Below are 24,656 nucleotides of genomic sequence, written 5' to 3'. Positions count from 1 at the left end.
AGTGTATGTCTATTTGAAACTCCTTTTCCTTACTGTTATTCCACCTCCTTTGTACAAAAGAACTGTAGATGTTTTTGTGTGTTTGTTGAGTCATTTACAGTTTTCCTTTGCAAAAGTAACATAGTCGTACTGTGTCCTTTGATTTGAATCTGTCGCAAGTGTCAATTTCAATCGTAGAAAGAGTTTTATTGCTGTTGATGGTCGATTATCCTGTTACTATTGCTTTTGGTCTGAATTTGTAATTTTCTAGTGTCCAGAACAAGTATTCATTTCAAAATCGTAAGGTGTTGTAATCGTCTCCATTTTTTGATTTCGAAAAGAAACTTGTTTGTGTTTGTCGCTTGAAAAGAAATTCAAATTTGTGCATCAAATTTCTTTTTTGCATCCATATACTAAGAAAGTCGAAAAGCAAATACATGCATGTGCATTTGCATATAGACAGTCTGTTTGGCTTGATTTAGGAAAGTGCATTTACAGTGTGCTCTTTGCTCTTTGTGAAAAGCTTTTGTCTTTCTTTTCCCTAGTAGCTAGGATTTTCATTGCACAAAAGAGATAAAAAGCTTGTTTATCATCTTTAGATTGCATTTTAGGAATTACATCTACATCTCGTGGTGAACCCGAAAGGCAAACTTCATAAACAAGATCAACTTAAAATAAATTCAATGAATCTAACAATGCTTTGGAACTTAACGCACAACATTTAGAGGTCTAGGCTAGAGACGTATTCCGGCGTCATAAAGCCTGGTAACTGTTGTTCTCATTGATGGTTGGGTGATTCCTCCACTTTGAGACGATAAGTGCCAGTACGGACTTGTGCTCCCACGTACCGTCGAGTATATTTTGGAGACCCCTATAGGCTTAAATCCTTTATCCATAGGAAGCCGCGTCTGCCACCCTATCAATCGCAATGCACTGAACACAGCATTCGGGAAGATTGACTGTCGTACCGTAAAAAGTATTCTGCAGTTTTGCGATTGGTTTGGTACTCCCTCTACCTAGACTTCTAGAGCAGTCCCTTTCGTTCCTTTTCAGACTCCTTAATGGAAAAGGTCCATCTGAGCACTTGTCACTTCAGGCTCATTAAAAATCGAAGGAGACTAGAGTCATCTTTTGTTTTTTCTCGACTCTTAAAAACTAAAAAAAAAAAAAAATTGTGTGAAAGCGTCTAAAATTTATTTTAAACGGAATATTCATTACCCCTTTCCTACGTTGATCTTGGGTTGAGAAAATGGAGTCCACCAACCAAGGAATTCCCCTTGGAGGAAATCCTAGTACCTTCTCCTCTTGGGGAGATGTTGGTGCACCCCATATGGCCACATTGTCGCTTCCAGGACTGACAATTGGTTTGCCTGTATGGCTCTTCTCAACCTCTGTCGTTCAGAACACCACTATTCTTGAACAATCAAATCAGCAAATAGACGAGTCCAGAGTTACCCACCAACCTTCTACTTCCTCTAATTATTCCTCTCCCCCTTACTCTTCGCTTGATGGGGCTGATAAAGCCAAAAGTCAAGTACCTAAGGAGAAGAAGGAAAATAAGAAGAAAGAGAAGAAGAAGAAGGAGCCAAAAGCGAATGGGGGCAAACGAGTGTCGTCTAACGAAAATCCACACACTGCACCGACCAGGCCTAAATCGCCATGTGTCATTTGCAAGGGAGACCACTATCACAGAGATTGTCCTTGCATCCCTCGGATCTTAAGGGATTGGTCTCCCCGTTTGCACAACCCGGTGTCGTCAACCTCTGATGATCATGTTGAAAACACACCGTCAACTAGTGAAAGTGAAGCCCAGGACAAAAAGGAAAATATAGATTTCCTTGTAAACTGTGCGAAGGCGATCACGTCGTCCACCGTTGTCCCTTCTTAGACGAAGCTAAAAGAGTTTTGGATGATCGTCCGGTTTCACCGTTACGACTTCCTCCTGGATATAAAAAACTCTTGCCGAGTCCGTCACCAGTTGAAAATCTGGCTGGCCCGCTCAGGTGGTCGGCTAAAGCATCTATCATTGAATATAAACCATCTGAATCCATACCAGACGAAATTCAAAAGGTCGAGGCGACAGTTGACCCGGTCTTGCCTTCAAAGGTTCCATCTTTAGATGATACAGTCACTGAAGAGAACAAGGATGACACCGTCCAAATTCTCTTCATAAGCACAGACTCCAATGAACATGGGGGAAATTTACCTGTTCCTTTACCGCAGGAAGGAAGTTCATCAGAGTCGTACCCAGCCGTCTATTCGGTCCCACCTCCAAGCAACCTAGTTGTCTCCTTCAACTGGAATCAACTAGACAGACCCCGTTTACCAGCTAGTATACCATTCTGAATTATTGTTCAAATATATAGAATGGTTATGGCTGGTACCATCATAGATGAATGGGCTTTTGTGAGTATCCTTTCCTCAACTGCTTGGAAAGTGCTTGGTTCGCCATCGCTTTTGCCTGAGATGAGAAATCTGACAGGCTTCGATAAAGGAACCAGTCGACCGTTAGGGATCCTTCCCAATGTGCCCATAACATTGAGAGGGAAAACCGTTCACATGAACGTGATGGTAGTTCAAGGACCCTTGGATTACAATCTACTCCTTGGACGAGACTATATTTATTGCATGAGAGCCATTGTCTCATCACTCTTTAGAGTGATGTGTTTTCCGCACGAAGGAAGAGTGGTCAAGCTCGTGGACCAACTTTCATTTCCTGGATCACGCATATCAAATAGTCATATACCATCCCTAAATGGTATTTTCACGCAAGAAATGTCTCAATCTCCAGTCCGTCCACCCGATGAGCATGAGTGACTTAGGGGGACATGACTGAATCCCAGGGGGCATGCACCCTGGTCTGCTTCGGTAGGAAAACTTCGGGTATAGGGTAGGTTTCCGCGAGAGAATATGACTAGTCTGTACCCACGTCCATGATTGGAAGAGGGGGTTATTCTAGAACAAGATCCTCTTGTCAAAGTTATGTGGGTTGGCGGGCATCGCCGCTCACCTTTGTTTATTTCGATAGACATCGCCAAAGAAGTGTTTTGTTTGCGCTGTGAATAGAACAATCTTTGGATAAACCGTAAGAGGTAGGCCTCTCTCGGTAAAACAAATGTTTTAACGGATTAAAGAAGGGGTAACCTTGAAATTCTATTTTATACTTGGGGGCATGCAAACCTTTTGGAGTGCAAGCGAAGAGCGACTATTTATTTTTTAAATTTGTAGGTCCTCTAACCCTTTAAACTCATAGGATTGGTCATTTCCTAACTTGCATAAAGAAAGGATGTGGGGAAAAAATCTAAAAGTTGTCGTTTTATATGAGACATTCTTATCACACGACTGGATTAATCGAGCAATTTTAGCACATAGTTCAAGCTTGTTAAAAAATAAACATAAGACATGAGCAAATGTTTCCACCTGCGTTTAAGCTCGTTAAAAATTGAACTATTTCCCAGTAAATAACCATCGTGAATGCAGTACTTCAGCCATTAAAGCCTTGGTCGTGTTTGCACCGTCACCTCCACTTTTTCATTGGCCGATCATTCACCTCCATTTGATTGTTTACCCATTTTGAGGAACAACTGCGAAGAGTGATTTCACTAGCCATCCTTGTGACACTGTCGTGATTGGAAAATTCCAAACCTTACCTGGAATCAACTGCTACCTGTTTTATCACTCGTTCCTCAAAAGACGAGTCTCCTTTAAGCTTTTTTCAACTGACTCGTGAAATATGAAAATATTGCCAAGCCATTGGCCTCTCCAGCTCATTAAAGGGACAGGAAGTGCTATCCCTCCTCTATATTTTAATCTTTTTGGACCTGAGGGATTATTACACAAAAAGATCAAGCGCTTGTTTTGTTCGGCTCGTTAAAAGTATCGAAAATTCATCCCTTCTGTATTGTTTTATACTTTTTCGGACTTAAGGGATTAGATGACGGAAAAGGAATTTTGGAGTTACCTTTACATTCCTTTTCAGACTCTCTAAAATTGAAAAGGACCAAGTTATATTTGTCGTTAAACTCGTTAAAAAGATTAATAGCGACAAACTTGTCTATAGACGGGAACGAGTTTCACTATCGCTAGGCTCGTTAAAACATAGCGATGGGTTTGCCCGAAGGGCAAATTATAGAACAAGCATATGTTATCCTCCTCAAGCTTGAGAAAAATAAAGAGGTACTGGTCAGCAATGACTGGGGAAAATTGGGAAGAAAACTCAAAGAAAATTTATTGGTAGCAAGTCGCTCTTGAACATGACACTTCCACTCCATGTCCGAGTCGGGTTGGGTTGTTTCATTCACCATCATATCACCATGGTCACGCCATACCATCCATATTTGGGGTTAATGCTACCAATTCATCACATCAGTGTCGCCGATATGTTCAAGAGAAGTCATTCAGAGAATTCACCTGTGTCTCACCCACTACCATACATTATACTCCATTCTTTCATGACCGCCACCCTGAACCTTATATCACCAGATCGTTTTCACCTCCATTAAAATAATTTTCTCCGTTCCATGTCATTGATGTGGGATTCATTAAGGCCCTCCTCTGACGGATCACTTCTTGTCGACATTAGCTCATTATCCAAGAATTTGATCTAAGAACACCCCATTCAGTACTTTGACGCTTGCATGCCTCAATGGCAAGTTTCTCACTTTCGGCGACAAGTTTACATCAATGGCCTTCGACTGAAAGATTTTGCGTGGTGTTCGACGCCAAGTCCTTTATTCACACCACGTGAATTGTACTGCAGTACCTTGAGGGTCATTATCATTATCGGTGATTCCTCTCGCGCTTGTTAACAGTTTACATCATTGACTGGTAATCAAGCGATGTCTTTCCATGTTCGACTTCAGAACATTTCTCACATGGATCGACTTGTACTTCGAGTGAAGATCGGACGAGATTGAAGACCCCGAATCTAGTTTCATCCATCCGGGCTGCGATATATATTTAGGAAAATAAAGACATTAAATGTACATCATTGCTGCACAGATAATCATCCACTCAAAAGGATGATGGCTCTATCAGAATCATCAGTCTACACTCAGACGATTGTCTGTCCTATGTACATGAAAATGAATTTATAAAGTTGAGCATGGGAATGCCCGCCTCAGCTAGATCATGAAAATAGTATGAAGATAATGTATTGTATTGTATCTTATTACAGGTCTCCTCCCAGCATTGAAAGAACTTCGGATCCTCATAATAAAGCATTTCACCCGACACCAAAAGGTTAACGGCCTCATACTTTAGGGGGCAACTGTTATAGACATTTTTGTGCCCTACAACCCCAAGCATGAAATGTCCATAAACCAAGGGCTCCTAAGTCCCTAAAAGTGTTGTTCTAACCCCTAAAGGAACAAGGTCAACAGATTACAGCTTCTCCCAGAAGTTCTCCATGAAAAAACTGCTTAGAATTGGTCAAAACAGGATCATTGCAGCTGCTCCACTGGCTAAGTGCATTGCATCTCACCTAAATACACTGTGAGGGTGCGTTGCATTTCAAAAGTCCCTTCTGTGGGGTGCGATGGGCGAGAAATGACAAATGGCAGTGTCATTCCACGAGGTGGAGAGACAATGGAAGCTTCCAGAATCTTCTCCTGTGACACTTGCCTCACTGAATTCAACCAAGGATGAGTAAGAGGCCTTCAGTCTCCAAGTGGAAGCAAGAACTATCAGAGAGAAGACACTAATCAAATCACAAGCTGACTCATCCCCCTTACAGATATCTATTTATGGATCCCTCATCCCAGAGATCCGGGGGCTAGAATTTTGCATATTGTAAGGAATTGCAGTTGGTTTCTAGAGACAAACATCATATTGTTGGGTGATCTAAGCTTTGATTGAGATGAAGAGGGGCTTCTTTGCTGGGAGGTTGATGCTGGGTCGGAACAACTGGTTGTAACTCCTCTTGGATCTTTACTTGTTTATCAATAAAAACTATTTGAGTTTTCCTCCATGCTTGTGTATCATTGATGTTTGTTACATTTGTATGGTAAATTTATATCTGATCCTAGATTGTTTATGAATATAGATCCATGTCTTTGTATAGTGCTATGCTTCTGTGATCTTACAGGTACTTTATGAAGCTGGGCGTGCAAGGGAGCAGGTAGCTAAGGACTATCAAAGAAGAGAGGGACCGAATCAAAGGATTAGCGCAAGACAGAGGTTGGTATTTCTATTCCTCTCTATCTATAATTCATAAAGGAAAAACAAAAGTAGTTTTTCTATGTTTGTTTCTAAGGCAGCTGTCACACCTTAGTGGGATAGAGCAGTTCTATATAGACAATTTTCCCTGTAACAGCAAGATCGGCTTCAAATCTTGGTTGAGGCTTCCTTGGCACAACATAGCACTTCATAGAGAACTTCTAGCCCAAATTTCAAAAAAATTGGGCAAATTTTGGTCACATGGTGATTTTTTGGACAAAAAACAGGAAATTCCTCCCTATGCGCCACGCCACTGGCGCGATGCTAAAATTCTAGGGCTCCAATCGAGGAACGGCTTGCATATTTGGATTCAGCATTGAAAATTACGACTACTGGTGTCCGGGCAAGAAATTTTGACAAGATCTGGGTCTCCTAAAGGTCAAAAAACACCCAAAAATGGCCTCTCTGCCACTTTTTTGACACACAGAAAGCAGCCTTGGGAGAATGAAGATTTGGAGGGGCAAACAAGCACCAAATTTTGAAATTCCAATGGGGTTAGAAAGTAGACAGGATAGGATTTCCAACAAGCCCACTTGGGCACATTTTGGACACCTGCAAGTGCCCCAAAAAAGGCCCCAAAGTAGCGCGACGCACAGAGAAAATGGCGCGGTGCACAGAGGAAAAATTGCCAAATTTGCTTCTATTTCGCGAATTTTCGATTCGCGACTTCTCCAAGTTGGCCCGCTCATATACACTTTGGTTTTTTGGCACCAAAGGTGGCATTTAAAGAGTTTTTTCTCCAGATGGGCTTCTATCCAAGTGGCGAAGGAAGGCAAACAGTCACCCCAATGCCAAATGTCATGTTTGCAGCGCTGCACCTGTAGCTGATGGTTGGCTCTCCATCTCCATTTCGCAATGATTTGAGTAACTCCCCAACCCTTGGGTGTTCTATCTCTTCCTCACACATTCTATATATTGCATGCAAGTTATTTGCAAAGGGTTGGCAGGCTTGTAACTTCTGGGAGACTGTGGGAAAGAAACTTTGTTTCTTCACTGTGTATTTTTGACAGAGAATTAATGAAAGGCAGCGGCTCTGTTTCATGAGATTCTTGTGGTTGTGAGTGTAGAAAATGTGTTTCTTATGTTTTCATATGTATTTTGTTATGTTTCATATTTCGATTCATGTTCATTTCCAGTGAAATTTTCTGAGTGAGATTAGGTAGAATTCAATTTTATTGCTCTGCCTGTGGGAAAATTTCATGTTCAGTGTTTCTCTTCTGTTGAAAAGGATTCATGTCACTATGCCCTTTTCACTTTCTTCAGCATTCTTTTCATGCTGCGTTACCTCAAACTAAAATTGTTACATTTTCCACCTACCTTGCCTCACGGAATAATCTGTGCCTTTGTATTAAATTCTCTGTTCTTTGCTGAGCGTCGGTCCCATAACATCCCAAAAGCTTGGTCATTCATAAAATTGTTTCCAGAATCCCTATTCACTTACTAGCCTAAGGTAAATATTGCATTGTAAGTCATCTCAGACCGTTTTCGATCATCTATTCACTGAGCGTGACTCGGAGAGAGCCCTCTCCTGTTCTGGTAGGGCTAGCTACCAGACTGAGCGTGGTTTGTGGTTACCCTAATTTTTGCCTTCCTTCAGCCTAAGGCAGATTTAGGTGCTAACAGGGTGATGCATTCCACTGAGGTTGTGGCAGAGCATAAGGTTGAAATGACTAGTTGGCTGGCTGGGAGTGATACTGAGATGTAAAGGACCAAAGAGGGGGTGTAGACCAAGAAGGATGAGCAAGGGGTCCCTAAGAAGGCATGGCTGTGGTTTAGTTGGGGTTTTAATATGCATGGGATGACCCTTGCATGCCCTATTGGTATGGTCTAGACCCATGAGGTCTCCTTTGGTTTATGTAGCAGAGCTGCTCAGTGACCCCTTCAGCTCCTTGATATACAACTTTGAGTCTAGTCAAAGAAGCGCATTTTTCTGTGGAGTGGTTTTCTTCACAGACTGAGAAAATTTCAATAGAATTGAATGGGCATTCATTCCTAGGATGCCTCTTGGTGCACTTAGGACAAAAAATGGCCAAGGCTTTCTCTACTTCCTCCTACTTCCTCTTAATGTGCATGGTGTCCATTTGCAAGGCAATGGTTTGCATCATCTCACTTTTGAAATCTTCCAACATTTTTCCAATTTCACCCTTGATGGATGAGTTGGAAGATGATGTACTGACCATAGGTTGACTACCCCTACCCTTTTTCCTAGCTACCCTAGAATGGTTTCTAAAGAGAATCTTGATATCCTCATAGGGTAATTGGTAGATATCTCGTCCTGCTAACAAATGTATGGTATCCAGAAGATCTTCCCTTACTCCCCTAAGCAGGACCAACTTTAGTGCCTTAGGGTCAAGTGTGCACCTGGCCCTTTTGTAACTAAGTTGGAATATTTCTTCGTAATCCTCTAGGGATTCATCATTTCCTTTGGTCATCCTGAAAATTTCTTCTTAAGCATCCTTTGACCGATATTAGTCTCGATATTTTTTGTTAAAGGCTTGCTATATCTGAGCCCAAGTTGTGATGCTATCTCCAAGTAAACCCATGAACCATCACAATGTTGCATCCTTGAGGGTAGATGGAAATAGCTTTAACTTTTGCTCATCATTTGTATAGTCATAGGTTCAGCATATAACAACAAACTCAAATAGGAAAGTGTCAGGGTCCTCTGTGGTCAGGCCATGGAAATGAGGTAGGGCAGAGGGGCTTATATTTTTCATCTTATTGTCCCCATTGGTTTCCCTGATGGGGAATGCACCTTCAACTCTCTCTCTATTCCCTTTGTCATTTCTGTTTTCAGCTATTGGTTTAGTAGGAATGGGTTCTACTTCTTCTTATTCTTCCCCTGTAGGTTCTTCAAATATGTCAGGTTTCTCACCTAAGGGTTCCTCTAGTTCATAGCCACCAAAGAAGAGGGAAGATTGGTTGTTTGATGCAATGGGGTTATTGGCAAAAATTTCCCTAAGTTGTCCCTATTCCTACAAGGCATGAAAAGAAATATTTTTGGTTTTGTTTTGTATTTTTTCAAACTTGGAAAGTACTTTGTAGAATTGAAATTGTTGATTAATTGAAGATTACTGACAGAATGAAAAAGCTACTTGCTGAATTGAAATCTTGCTTGCAAAATGGAAAGAAAAGCAGAATATGCAAAATGGAAGAAAGAAAACAACTAGATTACTTTTGCAGAAATAAACTAATGGCAGAATATTGAAGACAAGAAATAGAAGAAAAGAAAGCAGGAATCAAATTTTACTCAGACACCTCCCCGAAAACGATGCCAAAAAGTGATGAGTGCCAGTATTGCAGCAAGGATGCTACAACTCCTGGGCTACCAGCTTTACTTCATCAACCCGGGGTTCGTACAAAATTGGAGGTGACAGTGTTGTATACACAAGTAAAAGTGATGGTTCTGCATGTTGTCACTATTCAGCTGGTGAGAGACCATTGGGGCTTCAAGCCAAACTTCTATGGAGTCAGAAGAAGCTTGATTCTTTGATGGAAGAAAGGTGAACCTATTCTAAGAGAAAGCTACTCTACTGCAATAATGGAGAAGGCCGACATTTAATGCTAAATCACACCATTTCCCAACTAAGCGCTAAGAAGCTATGCTTGGTAGAAATGCTAAATTAACATGAACCAAATGCTACTATCTAAGTTATAGAAGTAAGAAGCATCAAACATCACTAATGTGCAAGTAAAGACACTGAACTAAATATGTTTTTTCTTTTTTTGTCTTTTTGTGCAAAATCAAGTATGCAAACTAATTGCTTTTGTTGATGTGACAAGTGAATTAAGGATGTTTGAGGATGGTTGGAGGGGTTATCAGATGGTTGGGTGGTGTGGAAGACCCTTGGGAGGCTTTTTCTGACTTCCTATAGGTTTTCCATCAATTCGGCCTCAAAACAGACCATTTCAAGAAAACCTACAGGATGTACTAGAAACCTACAGGATCCCCTATAAACCTACAGGATACAACCAAGAGCAAAATGTGAGGTGTTGGAGGTGATGGAAGGCCTAGGAAAGGTGTGTGATGGGTGGAATGGAGTGGGATAAGGTCTAGGATCACTCAGAAGTCAACATCCAAGATAGTAGATGGCTAGATTCGCTCAATGTGCTTGGAGGAATTTTTATGAAAAAATGATGAAAAACTAGTGAAGATGATGGTGAAAACAAAAGATGGGTAAGGTGGATGGAGTGCAAGGTGGATGCTGGCTATGAAGTCTTAGTCTCATCATGAAGCACCTGCTCTACATAAAACATGTATATCTTCAAAAAAATCTATGCAAACAATAAACATTTTCATAAACTAGAAAAGTAGAATTAATGAATTAACTGCCTACACTATGCATGAGGAATTTTGCTGAAAGGAATGAAAGCATGGATGAGATCTACTACAGAAATGAAGATGAAAAATATGAAAATGGAAATCTACCTTGCAAAACTAACCAAGTACTAATTTAAAGACAACAACTCCAAAGCTCATAAAAGAACTAGAAATCTGTGTTTTGTGGCTGCTTAAGTGTCCCTTCCTCAAGTCATGATCCTGGAGGGAGGAGTGAGGCCAAGACACCTGCTGACAACATTATGGTGATTCTTTTATCCCTGCTAACCTACTACTCAAGTCAGGCACAAATGGAAGCAAACTAATAAACAACCAATCTAATCTACACTACTTGGAATGGAAAGGCATCTGAAAAGAAAATTAATAATGAAGCTATGAAACTACACTAAAAATACATATGCAAGAAAGAGGAGCCTTGGCTACTAGGGTTGGGCCCTAACCCAAGAGCTTTCGCCCTCTGAGTTAACTCAGTGCTGGCTCAAAACAAAACTCATTCTTATTACCAAAACAACAAACTACATTAATAAAACTTTCACAAGTCTGGAGCTCGAAAATGGCTCAGAGTTTTACAATCAAAATATGAATCCTACCGAGGTCCTAGGCCTCTCTACTTATACAACTTAAGTCCCCAACGACTTCCTTGAAATTAGGGAGGCTCGGCTCCCAAACTCGAGATAAACTGGTGCTTCATCTTTCACTTGCTCAACTACCTTCTAATCCTCGTGATTTGGTTGTTTGCACTCCAAGATGAGTGATGAATGGAGGAATATTCGAATGGAGGAGTAGTAAATGGATTTACCTCCTACAATCCCTCTCCCTTGTCCCATTCGAGTTTTGACCTTAGTCTTTGCCAAAATTCCTTGATTTTCTACTTTAATCTTGTATTCAATGCATATTAGTCCACTAAGCATAATATCCAACTCTAACTCACCTCATAAACAAAATATAACAAAAAACATGTAATAAGTTATGAGAAAAGTTGGTTTGAATAATATAGGAGGTGAATTAAGGCCCATATAATTACCCAATGACGAGGTTCATCAAGTGAAGGACCATGAAAAAATCATGGGTTATCTCAACATAAAACCCCTTTAATTTTTCAAAGAAACACATCCATTGGTGGCTTAGGAAGATATCTTTGACAGGAGGATGTTGATGGATTATGTTAGTGTTTGTGGGCTCCCTTTTATTGAAACCCCCTCCCATGTTTCCTATTGTTTCTTCCTCAGGTTTCTCAAAGAATTTTCCATGAAGCTTGTGTTTTGAAAAGCCTACATTTTCAAGACACGGGTGAGAGGGTTGGAACTCTTCTTCTTTTCAAATGGAGGGGAATTATATGCCAAATTTCAAGTAAACTATCTATGCTCCTACCTTTCCTCCACATATAAAAAAATACTTTTTTAAAATAAGTTCAACTCAGCAGAGGTTTGTTGCAGGATGTCTGTATAGGAAAATTTTCAATAAAATCATTTCATTTTTTGACCATGAAAGGTGAGGAGAAAAACACTACTTACCCTTCCCTATGTGATTTCTTCATGATTGTGGGTGTTTGGAGGAAATTTTTTGTCAATTCGGACCCTCTTTCCCCTCTCAGCCTGATCCTGTAACAACTGTTTTTCTATCTTGTAGCAATTTCTGCGATCTTGTGGTAATTGTCTCTAATCTTGTAGCATTTTCTAACTGACCTTGTAGATTCTCTATAGCACCCTAGGGGACCCTTGGTCATAGGTAGCTCAACTCTCAATGTCTTAGTGGGCCTCTCCAACCATTTTGGGAATGAGCTTCTCGGTACAAATGGAATCAGGCCTGTCCTTTTTATTTCCTCTTGTGGTAGTGGGCTCAACGCGCTTTGTGAGTTGGCCCCTACCTACCATACACACATTTCCTTTTTTGGACCGTTGGCCCCCACTCCTCATAATTATCACCCCCCTTGTTTTGACTTTTCCATGTTGCATGGAAGGTGAGTGAACTGCACTTTAACTATTCGAGGGTGGCCAAGTTCACTGGCCACCTCCAACCTATAAAATTTGTCCCTCATCCATTAAAAACACTTTTGAACCATTATGTGCTTAAAGGAAGAGGCGAGGAGTGTCATACTTGAGCCTACCTGGTGATGTCGAGTTGTTGTTGATGCTTGCATGCCACTTTAGTGATCGATTTGTTGGCCTATGGAGGTGCTATCTTTCATGCTATTTTTTCATGCACTGGTCCTTCTCTGCACAAAATATATTTTTTATGAATATTCTCTGATAGGTGCTTGATGTTAGCCCCCTGTTGCAAAAGGTGTTCATTTTTCATGATTGACATTTTTACATGCCAAATATCTCATACTTTGCAGGCTGCAATGTTCCATATTTTCATAAGATCCCATGAAGTGTGCTTAGTCCAAATGCACTGCTTTATCCCAATTTTGATGAGTTGTCCCAGTTTTGAAGAGTTTTTAAAGGGAGATTCAAACAGTCTAATCTTGGTCTCCCTAGGTTTCAATTTCCTGTTTAGAATATAGAGAATGTATATGTCCAAACAGTTTAATCTTGGCAGATTTGTAGATAGGTAGAGAATCAAAGGGACCCAACTGCTTAATCTGGGCCCTTGGCGGAAATAAGTGTAGATTTAGATAGGAAGACATTCAAAAGAAAAATTGTAAATCTGGGTCTGCAAGTCTAAGTGCACCCGAACCAAAAAGAAGAAAAAATGTTAGGAAAGTAGGCTGGGTAGGTACTTTTTTGAGGTGGCAGAATGGTTCATGACCAATTTTTGTGTTTCTAAGTGCATATCTTTCCATATCATAGTTATCAGGCAATTTTCATCTGGAGGAGCTCAAGCTGGACATCACTAACTCCCCCTTCCTCTCGTTTCCCAAGTCACTTACTAACCTCCCCAAAGAGTTCAAGATCTGCTTGATTCCTCTTAGTTCCATCATTTTTCATGTCATTTGTCTTGATGAAGATCTGCTTCACTCAAGCATTCTTTATTTCTCATTTACAAGTTCTTTTCCCCAAAATTAGCCTAAGGTCCCTTACCTTAGCGCTTTCTTATCATCTCCATATTAACTACTAACTCTAGTACATAACTCCCTATCAGTTTTCCCCTTCCCTTACTAAAACTATGTATATAAATCCCAAAATATTAAATATCCCCTCCCTGGCACTATAGCCATATTTCCCCTAGAGTCCGGGGAAAGGCAGTCCATCTGAGGTTGTTTTTAGCCCATCCGTGTCATAGCAGGAGTTAGATGACACCTGGTCATGCTAACAACCTCTCCCCTAGCCCTAAAACCCTCAAAAAACCCATTTTTTTGTCCTTATTCTAAAAAATCCGTTCATAAAACATTAACCCGTGCTCATTAAACCCATAAACCCGTCTTCCTAAGTCTAAACCCCCACCAACGCGCATATTAAAATGGGAATATTCCCAGATCCCCGCCCTTATACTGCCACCACTTCACATTCGCCGCCAACCGTCTGATCCCCCGCCCCACATATCAACAGTGGGCGGGTCCTTCCCATCTCCGAGCCACCCGAAGGTTAGCATCCGGGAGATGGGCGGTATTGCCGCCGTACTCCCGCCACGCGTCACCTTCCCGGGCATGACTGAGCCCCCTCCCCCAAAACCACCTCTGTCCAAAGGCGGTGCACCCGAAACCATTTACCGCCCTCCCCTTGTGACTTAAGCCACACGTCACCTGCCGAGTCACCCTGCCATGTGTCCTGCCACTGTGTCCCCTGCCGTACTGCCACGTCACCTCCATACGTGATGACGTCATCATGCTGACATCATCCTGCCATGTCATCCATCGTACAAGCTGACATCATGCTGACGTCATCAACAATTTTGGCGCGAAGGGCGAAAATCGCACTCTGGAGCCCCTGAATCAGTTTCTGAGACAGTTTTTCGCTAGATAAATTAGGCCAGAATGGGGAATCTTTTCATCGCGCAGCCCCCAGCAAGCCTGAAAGGCGCCGAATGACCCATTTTTCTTCATGAAGCACTCAGAAAGGAGTAGAAGACAGTTTTGAAGGAAACCGAGGGCCGAACAGCGGCCATTAAATGTTGATTTTACGCACAGCACATCAGAGGAGCAGCCCAGGTTATTGTCAAAGAGTATCAGAGGAAGAAGAATAGCCAAAGAGTATCAGCCAAGATTTTTTAGGGGCTCGAAGCACCTGAACATTAATGAGTTCCCATAAAGTCAAATCAATAAATGTAAGCCCATCCCTGCCTTCAAATCAGAGCTAAAACATTTAAGGCAGCCGAACAACAATGGAACAGACACCCATGCACAGTTATTGCAGAGGCAACTGCACCAAGCCACCGAGGACAAGCACATTCACTTCATTTTGATACGGCAGCCCTCAGCGCAGCCAAAGATATTTTCATGCATTTATTTCAGATAGGATTAGGTCAGATTAATTATTCTTTAGGACCTGTTTAGGTCAAGATAAAACAAATTGTAGAGAGTTTTCTCTATTTATACCGCCCTCAGCATTGTTTCAAGGGTTGGAAAATTGGTATTTTTTCACTAGAGACTCGCACTGTATACCTGAACTTGTTTCTGTAATCAAAGATTGCCGAAAGTTCTGAGAAGAGACTGTTTGATGTGTTGTTAATGTTTTTCTGGAGACTGAAGATGGAATTCTTGTGCTGCAACCTGATACAATAAGTGCTTCTTACCTCTGTTTAATGTTTACCATTATCTAAATAGCAGAAAGAAAGATTAGCTTAGAATTTGTTTAAATACACTCTATGCTCAATTTCTGCTATTTCTTTATGTTTTCCTCTAAATGAATTGGTAATGAATATGAATTCCTTCTGGCTCATATTTACCCTGATTCACCTGTGTGTGTCAATTATCTAGGGATTCTTTACTGCCCCTAGGTAGAGCTCTGTTATCTTCCCCTGTTAATCTGATTGAGGGATTCTTAACTGCCCCTCATTACTTAGCATTCATCCCATCCTTTAAACCTGAAACATTGTTTCATTTGCAACTACCTTGCTCCATTTTCTCTCTTGGGACCAAGAAAATGCACCAGCAGTCCTCCTTTTCGACTCCATGCCCAATGGTTTGAAACTTTCAGACTATGTTTTGCCTCTCTACCTGAAAACATCAATTTTCCCACCAAAAACAAAACAAAAACCCTCTGAACTCAATACCTAGCCTAAAATCCTTTTCAACATAGCTAAATCCGAAAGAGAGAGCCCTCTCTGATTGCAGGTGGGCCAGAACCTGCAGTCCAAAGTTGGTATGTGGTTACCTCGGTCGTATCCTTTTTCGGAGCTTAAGGACAACCTGAGTGATAACATAATGGCGACTCCACTGGGGACTTTCCTCTGATAGTTTCACGAAGAAGGTAAGAAAGCTCTGCTAAGACCATAAATCAATCTTTTCAATTGTTGTTTATCTCTTAAAACTACAGATGAAGCCTGAATGTTAGCCAGGAAGCCTTTGAAACTGTTCTTTGCTTTGCATTAAGAGGAGTAAATAAATGCTGCTTCAGTCAATCTTCATGCTAGTTTTAAGATACAAATAGGTGTCCCAAATTTTGATTAGTTTTTTGCTATTTCTAAAAACATTCCCAGAAAAATACCAAAAACAAATTCGGAAGATGGCTCCCAAGAAAAATCCACGATATACAAGGTCAAATCCAGACCCTAATCCTCCAGCTATTTTTGAAAATCCGAACCTAATCCCGAAGATCCTTAGGAAGCAAGAAAGACAAGAAGATTTCGCTGATAAAACTCCTGAAACAGCTCACCCAAGCTGTGTCCCAACTCCTGTCAAGGTTTTATTTCGTTCAAACCCTGGTTCCCTTAGTTCATCATCCACATCGCATAGCACTCCTTCCACACCTCCATTCGCTGCACATATTCCCATTACCACTACTGTTGTTTCCAGCGTTCCAGTTACTCCTGTGATCCCCGTTACCCCAGTTGTTCCATTTATCCCCGTTGTTCCATTTATCCATGCCAATATGGCTAGTAGATATGCACCCCTGCAACTGCCTGCTAATGCTGGGGCTTTACCTCAAGATTACCAATCGAAAATCACATATTTTGATTCCACTGGTCCTTTCACAGCCATTCAGCATACCAAAAAGATGCAAGAATATTTTGAAAACTACGAGATAGATGATGAGCGTGAGAATGAGAATTTTTGTTCAAAGTTTAACAGGTGATGTAAGAACTTGGTTCAGATCACTTTCTGCAAATTCCATAACCACTCCAGATGAGCTTTACCAATCCTTTACCAACAAATGGGAGAAAAAGAAAGACCCCTTGCACATACTAGCTGAATACGATACAATTAAAAGAGTTCCTCAAGAGACTGTTTTGGAGTACTGTGCACGATTCAATAATGTTTACAATGCAATACCACAGAATCTGAGGCCTCCCCCTGATCTTGCCTTGTATAAATTCCATGATGGATTCGACCCGGATATGGCATACCAGTTAAAAGAAAGAGCTCCTCAGACCCTTGCAGACATGCAAAATGTTGCTGTCAGCGTTGAGGCCAACTTAATTGCCAAGAGAAACAGAGCTAGAATGGAAAGAAGAACCACCTTTAAGGAAGAACCCTCAACCTTTGACCAGAAGCTTGATGCTATTATCAATGGCCTACAAAGGCTGGGAGAAAGAGTAGAAAATGTTGAGAGAAAAGCATCATGGGAAGGACAACAGTCTAATACCATAAGGAACCCAAATTTTAGGAAAACACAGAATACAAATGCTGGTAGGTCTAACCAAGACCATGATATAAGACCCCCTTTCCAAGATAACTATGTTGAAGGATCTACTTCTAGTGAACCCATAGAGGACACTCACATGAACCTGATGGATCTAAAAGGTGAGCATAAAACATTTCTGAGCCAAGAAGACCAAAATGAACTCGATTACAATCAGTTTCAGACTAAATTTGGTGAGTCTTTTGATTTCAAACAAGGTCATGATACTGCTATGTATGAAGTACACAAACAATATAAGCTGAGAACTAGGACCATTGACATTTCTGAACCTAGCAAAGCAAAGGATGGCAAACAGCCCAACAATATTAAAGGCAAAGCTGTTGTAACAGAACCAGCTGATTTAACTATCCCAAAACCGCAACATGTCATTGTAGAAGACATAACAGACCTGTAGCCTTCCAAAGATCAGCGTTTGCCACCTTTTTCCGCGGAGGAAAGCTCAAACGATATTCCAAAAATCCCTCCTGAAATTGAAAAACCGCAAGCAATCAATTCCCACAACGCTGATAAAAAAGAGCAAATCGCAAATAGTTCAGATGAAAAAGAAAAAACTACCATTATCAACACCAAGACTCCATTGAAAAAGCCATTTAATTTAGAGGCACAAATAGCTAAGTTGAAGATATCCATTCCCCTCTCAGAACTTGCCAAACATGATGTATATAGGCAACAAATTCAAAGGTCACTTCATATCCCAGAAAACAAAGATGATGTAAATGTTTTAGATGACACCCCAGAGCTGCTGTTTGGCCCAGAAGTTAATGGAAAATCAACATATGGACCTGTCCCACCCTTTTATGTCAGTTTGCATATACATGACAAAGTTTTGCACAACGCTATGTTTGACTCAGGGGCATCGCACAATCTAATGCCCAAAGCAGTTATGGAAAAACTGAATCTTGATGTTACAAGACCTTACAAAGATTTATACTCATTTGACTCAAGTCAAGTGAAATGTTTAGGCCTCATCAAAGACCTGTGTGTCTCCTTAGTCCAATATCCCAACAAGACCATCCTCATGGATGTAGTAGTTGCTGACATTCCACCAATGTATGGTATGCTCCTGTCAAGATCATGGGGAGCAAAGCTCCAAGGATCCCTGCAACTAGACCTCTCCTATGCCACTATTTCAGTCTTTGGGCAACCAAAGAGACTGTACAGAGAAACGCTCATGAAATATGTGGTAAGTAGTGAGAGCAAACCTGAAAATTTTCCCATTTATTCAATCCATTCTGATATGGATTCTTTTATTTTGTTTAATGATGATACAAATTCTCCAATTGATAATGAGCCCTTCACTCTAGAACAAAAAGCACAAATCAATGAAGAATCAGTTGCACATGCCCATGAGACTGTCACAATAATTAGTGCAACCAGCATACTGGAAGAAACTCCCCAAACAGAAATTTCAAATCTGCCCAATCCTAAGTTGACTGACACTTTAGGCATCAACCACAAGTAGGAAATCACATGGTATTTAGAGTTTGATGGCTCTGTCAACAAGTTAGGGGCAGGGGCAGGTATCTGGATTCACAATACATATAACAACCATGTAGAAGGTCATGCCTATAGACTGAATTTCAAATGCACCAATAACATGGCAGAGTATGAGGCTCTGCTGCTAGGCCTTAAACTGCTCAAATCTATAGGAGCTGCGAAAGTGTCTATCTCAGGTGACTCGGATTTAATCATACAACAGATACAAATGATAATAGAATGAGAGCCTATAGAACTGCTGCCACTAATATACTCAACGCATTCACTGAATTCAAGCTGGGAAAAATTTCAAGAGAACATAATATTCATGCACACAGCCTAGCCACCTTTGCTAGTACATGCAAGCTTCCTTTTGAACCAAACCATCACTTCACAGCTGAAATAAAACATAGGCCTGTTGTCCCAAATAACGTTAAGGATTGGCAAGTATTCGAAAATGATACCCAAATTAATAATTTCCTCGCTCTTGAGCATGAGTTTTAAAATACCAACATTGACTTGGATGCTATGACAGATTCATAACAGCAAACAAATGAAGATCAGCAAGCTGTAACAGCTGCAACAGCCAAGCAGATCCTAAACCCGACTGTTTTTGACAAAGAAAACATAGAACAGCTGAAACAAATACATTTGGAAGAAATTGTCAAAACAGAGGCAGAGATCATTGACTTAAAGGATAACTTTCTGCTTGCTGGCCTAACCCCATTAGAAGACATGTTTGACGCCAATGATGTTCCTAGAAAGCCAAAATTGCAACCCATTAACACTGATATAGAAGAACACAACATTGGGACAAAAGAGAATCCCAAAATGATCAAACTATCCAAAAATTTGCCTCTAGATCAAAAGCCCAAGTACATTGATTTGTTCAAAGAGTTCCAAGATGTATTTGCTTGGAGTTACGAGGATTTGAAATCCTATGACACCTTGGTGATCCAACACACAATTCCCTTAAAACCAAACCAGAAACCCTTCAAACAGAAACTTAGAAGAATTAACCCTATGCTTCTTCCCCCGATTGAGAAGGAAGTAAAGAGGATCTTTGAAGCAGGCATAATAGCACCTATTAGATTTTCTAAATGGGTGTACAATCTTGTTCCTACGAGAAAAAAGATAGGTGAGATCAGAATTTGTGTAGATCTGAGAAATTTAAACCAAGTCTCCTTAAAAGACCACTATCCTTTGCCCAAAATGGATCACATCCTACAAAGGGTAGTGGGGTCATCTAGAATCTCTTTTCTAGATGGCTTTTCAGGTTTCAACCAAATACTTGTTCACCCGGACGACCAGGACAAGACAGCTTTTACCACACCCTGGGGAACATTTAAGTATGTCAAGATGCCATTCGGACTTAAAAACGTTGGTGCCACATTTCAAAGAGCAATGGATATTGCTTTTGCCAAAGAAATACATGACTTCCTAGTTGTCTATCTTGATGACTTGACCCCATTTTCCAAATCTGATGAAGAGCACTTCAAGCATCTGAGACAAATATTCATGACGTGTAGGAAATATGGCATTTCCTTGAATCCAAAGAAATCTTTGTTTGGCCTTGAAGAAGGCAAGTTACTTGGCCACATCATATCAAAAGATGGGATCAGAATTGACCCTGAAAGAATCCAAGCCATCCTCCAAATTCCATATCCAAGAAACATAAAAGAGCTGCAAGCATTCCTTGGAAAGATCAACTTCTTAAGAAGATTTATTCCAAATCTGGCTGAGTTAATAAGACTGTTAAGCAACATGTTAAAAAAGGATGCCAAGGTAAGATGGTCCCTCGAAACCAAACAAGCATTTGAGAGTATCAAATCGGCCTTAACACAAACCCCTGTCCTCACCAGTCCACAATTTGACAAAGATTTTATCATATTTTCGTTTGCATCTGATCACACGATAGTCGTTGTCCTTTTGCAAAAGGATGAACAGGGAGCTGAAAAGCCAATCGCTTTTTTCAGCCGAGCCTTAAGAGACGCCCCTTTGAAGTACCCAATCATGGAAAAGCAGGCCTACGCACTTGTTAAGGCCATCAAGGATTTCAGAATCTATATATTATATTCACACGTGATTGCCTATGTTCCACACGTTGCTGTAAAAGACATACTGACACAAGAAGGATTAGAAGGCAAAAGAGGCAAGTGGATTGCAAACATCCTTGAATATGACATAGAAATAAAACCTACCAAGCTGATAAAGGGACAAGGTTTAGCTAAACTGATGTCCGAAACAAACTTTCAAGCCTTAGACATTAACCAGCTGGACAATGAACAGGAGCTGGCGACTCCACAGATCAGTGAAATCTTTTTGCAATCCCCATGGTACGCTGATATATGTTGTGTATTGTTAAACCTGTGTGCTCCCCCAGGATTGTCCAGGACCAAGAAAAGATTTTTGAAAATGAAGGCTTTAAAGTTTTTTGTTATAGATGGTGCATTATTTTGGAGAAATCATGAAGGTATATTGCTTAATTGTTTAATCATGAATGAAACTAACAGTGTCATGAAAGAATTCCATGCAGGTGACTGTGGAGGACATCTATACTGGAAGTCCACTGTTGATAAAATTCTCAGGGCCGGTTTCTATTGGCCCACTCTTTTTGCAGATGTAAATAAGTTTGCCATGTCATGTCACAAATGCCAAATCTTTGACGGCAAGAGAAAGTTGTTACCCCTACCCCTGAAACCCATCTCAACCGAAAAAGATTTTCAACAATGGGGTCTTGACTTCATTGGAGAAATCCATCCCTCTTCCTCAGGCCAACACAAATGGATCCTAACATCCACTGATTATTTCACTAAGTGGGTTGAAGCCATTCCCTGTAGGCAAGCCAATGACACCATCATTATCCAATTCCTTGAGTGCAATATCGTTTCTAGATTTGGTTGCCCCGAGAAAATCATCACTGATAATGCCACTACCTTTAAGTCCAAAAAGATGATCAGTTTCTGCCATAAGTTTCATATCACCCTGGGCCACTCTACAGCCTATTACCCTCAAGGTAATGGCCTGGCAGAATCTTCAAACAAAAGTCTTATCAACATCATAAAGAAGGTGCTAGAAGAAAACAAGAAGAACTGGCACAAAAAACTGATAAATGCCCTATGGGCAGACAGACTTTCAAGCAAGAGATCCATTGGGATGAGCCCTTATGAGCTAGTGTATGGCATGGAGGCCAGATTTCCTTCATCCTTGGGCATTCCTACTATCAAGCTGCTACAGGAGATTCAGGCTGAACCAAATGACATTCAAAGAAGAACCAATCAGACAATTCATCTTCAGCAAACCAGAGAACAAGTTTATGACAGAGCTCAAATTTTGCAAGAAAAGCTCAAAAAGATGTTTGATAAGAGAGCTAAAGCTGAGGATTTCAGTATCGGTGACAAGGTTCTAAGGTGGGATTCAAGAAGAGAAGACAAGGGCAAACATGTTAAGTTTGATTTTTTATGGAAAGGGCCATTTGTTGTTTCTGTTGTTCAGGGAAATAACACTTACTTTCTCAGATCTACAGATGGCAACACTGCTGAAGAAGGCCCTGTCAATGGCCGTATGCTGAAACATTACCATGACCCCTTTTAAGGGACATAATGCAGCCTTATATGTATCTTTGTACAGTAATATTTGTATATATTAGCATTCTCTTTTTATTTCATATAAACAGGACGATTATTTAAGGAGCAGTTGTAAATTTTATGAAGACACAGCCAATGCGAGTATTCTAGTTTTAAAGGCTCTTTCTCTACACCAATTTCAAACAAAACAGCAAGAGGAAAAACTGTCACATTACAAGCAATTCATGGTAGAAATGAAATATGTGCAGTCAAAGGCATGTTCCAGTAGCATTGTACACAGTTATCAAGCACGCAGAAGAAAGCAGGCGATGCTATACAGTTCACAGTGACTCAGTTGAGGAGAGAATGTTTCAGATTTCTTTCACATTTTTAGCAGCCAGAACAAAGAAGTTTTCCAGTCTACAGCAACAAACAGAAGATCAAGGTAGTCTGACCTGATGTTCTTAGCTTTTCAAAAGGAAAATCCATCCCCAAGTGGAGTCACTGTTAGCCTCTCGTTGCAACAGGTGTTCATTGTTCATGATTGACATTTTTACATGCCAAATATGTCATACTTTGCAGGCTGTAGTGTTCCATATTTTCACAAGATACCATGAAGTGTGCTTAGTCCAAATGCACTGCTTTATACCAATTTTGATGAGTTGCCCCAGTTTTGAAGAGTTTTTAAAGGGAGATTCAAACAATCTAATCTTGGTCTCCCTAGGTTTCAATTTCCTGTTTAGAATATAGAGAATGTATCTGTCCAAACAGTTTAATCTTGGCAGATTTGTAGGTAGGTAGAGAATCAAAGGGACCCAACTGCTTAATCTGGGCCCTTGGTAGAAATAAGTGTAGATTTAGATAGGAAGACATTCAAAAGAAAAATTGTAAATCTGGGTCTGCAAGTCTAAATGCACCCAAACCAAAAAGAAGAAAAAATGTTAGGAAAGTAGGCTGGGTAGGTACTTTTTTGAGGTGGCAGAATGATTCATGATCAATTTTTGTGTTTCTAAGTGTATATCTTTCCAGATCACAGTTATCAGGCAATTTTCATCTGGAGGAGCTCAAGCTGGACATCACTAACTCCCCCTTCCTCTCGTTTCCCAAGTCACTTACTAACCTCCCCAAAGAGGTCAAGATCTACTTGATTCCTCTTAGTTCCATCATTTTTCATGTCATTTGTCTTGATGAAGGTCTGCTTCACTCAAGCATTCTTTATTTCTCATTTACAAGTTCTTTTCCCCAAAATTAGCCTAAGGACCCTTACCTTAGCGCTTTCTTATCATCTCAATATTAACTACTAACTCTAGTACATAACTCCCTGTCAGTTTTCCCCTTCCCTTACTAAAACTATGTATATAAATCCCAAAATATTAAATATCCCCTCCCTGGCACTATAGCCATATTTCCCCTAGAGTCCGGGGAAAGGAAGTCCATCTGGGGCTGTTTTTAGCCCATCCGTGTCATAGCAGGAGTTAGATGACACTTGGTAATGCTAACAACCTCTCCCCTAGCCCTAAAACCCTCAAAAAACCCATTTTTTTGTCCTTATTCTAAAAAATCTGTTCATAAAACATTAACCCACGCTCATTAAACCCATAAACCCGTCTTCCTAAGTCTAAACCCCCACCAGCGCACATATTAAAATGGGAATATTCCCGGATCCCCGCCCTTATACCGTCGCCGCTTCACATTCGCCGCCAACCGTCTGATCCCCTACCCCGCAGATCAACGGTGGGCGGGTCCTTCCCATCTCCAAGCCGCCCGAAGATTAGCGTCCAGGAGATGGGCGGTATTGTCGCCGTACTCCCGCCACGTGTCACCTTCCCGGGCGTGGCGGAGTCCCCTCCCCCGAAACCACCTCTGTCCAAAGGCGGTGCGCCCGAAACCATTTACCGCCCTCCCCCCTGTGACGTAAGCCACACATCACCTGCCGAGTCACCATGCCACGTGTCCTGCCACCATGTCCCCTGTCGTACTGCCATGTCACCTCCGTACGTGATGATGTCATCATGCTAACATCATCCTGCCATGTCATCCGTCGTACAAGGTCCCATCATGTTGACGTCATTAGCAATTTTGGCGCGAAGGGCGAAAATCGCACTCTGGAGCCCCGGAATCAGTTTTTGATGCGCGATTTGCGCCTAGCGCAAATTGCGCATCGCTGAATAAATTAGACCAGAATGGGGAATCTTTTCATCGCGCAGCCCCCAGCAAGCCCGAAAGGCGTCGAATGACCCGTTTTTCTTCACGAAGCACTCAGAAAGGAGCAAAAGACAGTTTTGAAGGAAACCGAGGGCCGAACAGCGGCCATTAAATTTTGATTTAACGCACAGC

This window comes from Pinus tabuliformis, chromosome 5_2 (assembly GCF_031772625.1).
Source record: "Pinus tabuliformis cultivar Carrire ecotype Pingquan chromosome 5_2, CPIR1, whole genome shotgun sequence".
NCBI lineage: Eukaryota > Viridiplantae > Streptophyta > Pinopsida > Pinales > Pinaceae > Pinus > Pinus tabuliformis.
The sequence above is the reverse complement of the archived record's forward strand: the minus strand, read 5'-3'. Positions refer to the sequence as shown.